The sequence below is a fragment of the Cupressus sempervirens genome, chromosome 11 (assembly GCF_028749045.1).
Source record: "Cupressus sempervirens isolate cs-2001-9-10 chromosome 11, ASM2874904v1, whole genome shotgun sequence".
Classification (NCBI taxonomy): domain Eukaryota; kingdom Viridiplantae; phylum Streptophyta; class Pinopsida; order Cupressales; family Cupressaceae; genus Cupressus; species Cupressus sempervirens.
Window position 1 is genome coordinate 203,743,550 of NC_143128.1, and position 5,077 is coordinate 203,748,626.

General features: G+C 32.9%; 1 pseudogene; it reads right to left on the bottom strand.

The window, feature by feature from the left end:
- Positions 1–553: 553 nt before the first annotated feature.
- On the bottom strand, positions 554–3,212 carry LOC149528884 (putative aldo-keto reductase 2; annotated as a pseudogene).
- Between the last annotated feature and the right edge of the window lie 1,865 nt (positions 3,213–5,077).

Genomic DNA, 5,077 nt, shown 5'->3' on the forward strand with positions numbered 1-5,077 from the left:
TCCTTGGCATACACTGATAATAAATGGCATATTGTTATCCTGATGTCCAAGCCCACAAGTTATGTGGAGTAATAATGGTTGAATATTGAAGTCTCTGAGAGAACCTTGGAGACATTACGACTCATTTATTGGATCTTTATTACTAACTCCTGCTTAAGATCCATGTGGAAGGGTTTGGGTTTATCACTAGTCCATAAATATTGTCATGCATAAATGTTAAAATGCCAATATCATTACTATTAATGAAATATATTTCCACCAAGTTTATAAAACTCTTTATAGAGTCATTTACCAAAAGCTCTCTATTAATAGGCTCTAAAAATACTCTATTAATAGACTTTAAAAATACTACATTTTCAATAATAAGCATTTATAACTGATATAGTACAAGGCTAAAAAATCCATTTATTTAGATTCTTTTTTTTTTAATGCTGCTAACTCTTCAGAGCCCTTTATTCATCTAGCTCAATTGCAAATGTTCTGCTCTGGAACACAAACATTTACGTGCTTTAATTCAATGGAGAGTTTTGTATGGGGGCATTTTTGAATTTATTCAGGTCAATTGCAAATCAACAGCTCTGTGTCGATCTCCAGCTACAGCATCTACAAGAAAGATGGCTTTGATTTCATTCATGTCATCTGCTGTCAATTTTACTGAGAGAGGAGATATTATCATCCAAGTTCTTCATCTTGGTGGTTCCAAGAATGGGCACAACATCATTTCCCTGGTCTTGAACCCATGCAAGAGCAATCTGGCTTGGGCTGCACCCTTTTCTTAAACTGATCTTACTTAGCTTTAGTAATAGATCTTGGTTTTGCTCAAGATTCTCACCTTAAAACCTCAAATTCCCCTGTTTAACAGATCAATTATTATGATATGAAACAATCAACAATGACAAAATAAAATCAAATTAATTTTCACCTTTATTGTCAGTCTTGTCATGTAGATTTTTGTTTAGATTTTACTTTGTTGTTCAGTCTGAATGTTTGAACTCAACATCAGATCATCTTTAAAATGGTACAATTATTAAATGGAAAAGAAAATCCTATCCTTTACCTTACGAAGTCATTATCTGTCACACTTTGAAGAAGTTTTCCTCCTGTGCTGAAGAAACCCATGCCTAAAGGACTGTATGGAACAATCCCAATCCCCAACTCCCTATGAATGGAATAAAATGAAATAAAATAAATATAAGTAAGCTTTTATTCCTTATCTAATTTCAAATGGAACAAAGTTCAAAAAAAAAATCTTATTAAAAACTTCAACTTTTGGTATATACTGTGAACCCAATTCACAAATATTTATTCTCAGTTCTCTACAATCTATAAAGTAAACATTGAATCACTGACTGTTGAGGTATTATATCGTCACAACATTTACCTAGAGGTGGGAATAATTTTGGCCTCAGAATCCCTACTCCAAAGAGACCATTCAAGCTGCACAACAGTGACTGGATGCACTGCATGGGCCCTACGGATTGTTGAAGTAGAGGCTTCAAACAGACCCACATATTTTATATTTCCCTCTTCTACCAACTTCTTCAGTTCACCCATCTGTATAAAAGGAAAACTGATTTGCTTGTTATCAGATTTCTTATGTTTTGCTAGGCATCGGTAAAGAGCCAGAGGGATACAATCTTGCCCTCCAAAGCCATACAACCTTGATTATTAGACACATATTTTCTAGTGAAATTAGAGGTTTGAGATTTTTATTTTTTTGTTTCTGAGAAAAATCCATTGGCTCATGTTACATTAGCTTCATAAGAACTCATCTCTCATGACAATAAGTTGGAGTAGTATTGCACTTAGTGACCTTCTGGAAAGGCTTAATGCTTCACCTTATGAGCATCATCTAAATGTAATGAGTACTACGTGTTCCATTCATTCTTATGAAAAATGAGTTCTTGTGAACCACTATTAAAATAACTTGTGTCAATGTGTTTCACTAGAAAACCACACAATTGAATCCTTGTAGTAAAATCACAATTTGACTTGCTGTAGAAAATATTTCATACTTATCAATCTCAAGAGTTGATATGTAAAATATATTTCTCACATCAAATCAAATTCAAGATTCAACTATGTAGTTTTTGGAGAAAAACCATTGCCCAAAATTTTATAAATAAGATTAAAATAAAAAACCTGTCACAGTAGTACAGATTTTGAATCTTAAAACTTACAGCGCCATGACAAAATAGTATTTTGGTGCAAGGTTAAGGGTTTGGAATCCGAAGACTTATAGTAGCTTCTATGGGTACACTAATATCCACCCTGTGCTGGTAATAAAGATCAATGTAGTCTATATCAAGCCTCTTGAGGCTTGCTTCACAGGTAGCCCTGACATATGCAGGATCTCCCTTCACACCAAATTCTCCATTACTCCAAGTCAATCCAAACTTAGTTACAATATGCACCTTCTCTCTGATACCTTTCAGAGCCTATTTAGGAAGGAACAATAAAAGCATTATGCACAGTGTTAGAAGAATCAAGCTCAAAGAATTAATAGATTAAGAAATGGAAATAGTACGAGCTGGAAACAAGATGTGCATCTTTTGATCAATCAATGGTTTTAACAAATGCATCTTTTGAGTAATATTGATCACTTTTTAGTGATGGGTTGTATAGTTTTCAGCTATGTAAGGATTTGGTATAGTTGATGCTTCCGCAGCTCATAATTATGTTATAATGTTGAATTACTTTTCAAAAGAGTCTTCTAGTGCAGGCTGGAAAAGAAATGTTAGAACTTAAGTATAAACACACAAGAGAGCTTGTTAAGTTTGTTTACATGAATGATCCAATTTTTTCCAAGATGACAAAAAATAAAACAGCATGTATGGTAGAACTATTTTTTAAATTTTAAAGTGAAGCTTCTCGACACCTAACATATAGAAACTGTTATCCAAATTTGCTCATCTACATCACCACTTATCAGTTATAGTAGTAATCTTAAACTATATCATAGTAGTAACTGGGAGCCAAGCATGCTCAGATCAACATGTATGGTAGTCACAATCAAACATGGATTTCAAGAATTTTTAAGGAAATGAAAGCATTTCATTTTATTCATGTTGCCTATCCAAGAACCTTGAATGGCACAAAGAAATCTTACTTCTTTTGTCATATATTCTATCTTGGCTATATTTATAAGATGTGTCTGTATAATATTTTGTCTAACATGAGAAGTCATACAAAATATTTGGAAATACCTTCATCTCTGAGTTACAAGGCATAGAATCATGCTAAATTGCTTTAATCCACCTTAGGTTCAGATTTCTTGATTATGCTTTGCAAATATTGATACACTGTTATCCTCTTTTGTAAATCCAATTTGACATTATTTGATTGGTAGTTGTTCTGTATTATGCATTAATGGTAGTCCATGTTCGGAGAATGTAATCCCATCTTTGTTATATGAATAGAGTTCGCATAAGAGATGTTGATATGGTTTTTATAAAGCAGGTTAACAGCTCTGTCTTCTAAATTCTTTCTTATAAATAGACATTTGGATATGGTGATAGTAATGAAGGGTCTATATTGGTCAATATGATTGTGTTGGAATAGACAAGCAAAGGAAGTAATCAAAGCAATTAAGAAATGCATTCCCAATAAGAATCCTAAGATCCAAATTCTTTCTCTGACGGTTAGTATTGAATAATATTATAAATTTCTATATACATTTTGCTTTATTTTAAGTTATCATTACTGAGATATTTGGTTGAATTCTAAGTGCAAAAAAATTACTATAGTAAGAATTCATTTATGATTGACTTTGATGGATAACTTTGATTTAATATTTGCCTGGTTATTTTTGCAGCTATTAGAGACACTTACAAAAAATTGTGGTGATATTGTTCACTTGCAAGTTGCCAAGAGAGATGTGCTACATGAAATGGTCAAGATAGTAAAGAAAAAGGTCTGTAAAAAAAGCTTTTGTGTAACTTGCACATGTTTTTCTGGGTTGTAGCTTAAACAATTTTTGGTTTGTGCTCTTAGTGCATATTTTCAGCAGTCCTTTATGTGGGTTTTATTTGTATTTTATTTTGTAGCCTGATTTAAATGTTAGAGAAAAGATCTTGGTCCTGCTAGATACATGGCAGGAAGCTTTTGGGGGGTCAAATGGAAGATATCCACAATATTATTCTTCATACCACGAGTTACAGGTAAGGAAAAAAATAAAATGAATCTTAAGGATGTTCAACAAATCTCATGTTTTTCAAGGGCAGGTTGAATATATTTGACTGACTTTGCCAAATGGCAGGGTAAAACATTGACCTTGAGATTGACCCTCATTTTTGTTACCTAGATTTGCTTTCTAGCTCGCATACTTTAAATGCCATTTGGAAGTAGTGTATATTGTTAAACTATTCTAGGATGTAGTGCAGCAGTGATGTTGGCATAATGACATTAGTTAGTAATTAATTTCATGCTGCATGTTCTTAGTTTGAAGTTTTATTTGTCATTTTAGAGCCTAGTGGCTCTAGGGCCTTGAGTATGGTAACCTAAGAGAGTGCATGAATTGTTTTTTATTGCATGAATTTTTTGTTATTGCATATTAAAATGTGATTTCCTACCTCAGTTTTCTACATTTGTAGATGCTTTAAGGCTTTCTAGAAAACAACAATAATTGTGTTATGGTTGCTCAAGTATCTTCTGCAGTCACTCCTCAAAGATCTATTTTAAGTTTTTATCTTAACCAATGGAAGGCATCAACTCCTTATGGAAATTGCCTTTTAGGTGCCTACCAAAAAAGGTATGATTCTTCAGAATGATGGGGCTCCTGCACAAGCAGCATAATGATCTCTTTATGGGATATATTGGATTTTGCCCAAAAATGAAAAGTCCCACAACACAAGTTATTTATAAATAGTATTCTATATATAAAATACGTAGTTGCAATTCAATTTAGAGAAAATTGTATCAAGGATTTATGATCATTATACAAATGATATTGAAAACAGAACACCCTAAATTCACTTGTATCCATTTCACTGTATACTTCTAATAGTTGACCATATTAGGAATTTGGTGGAAAAGCTTGATAGGATGCTGGGAGAGTTGAGACTATCCTCCTCAATTA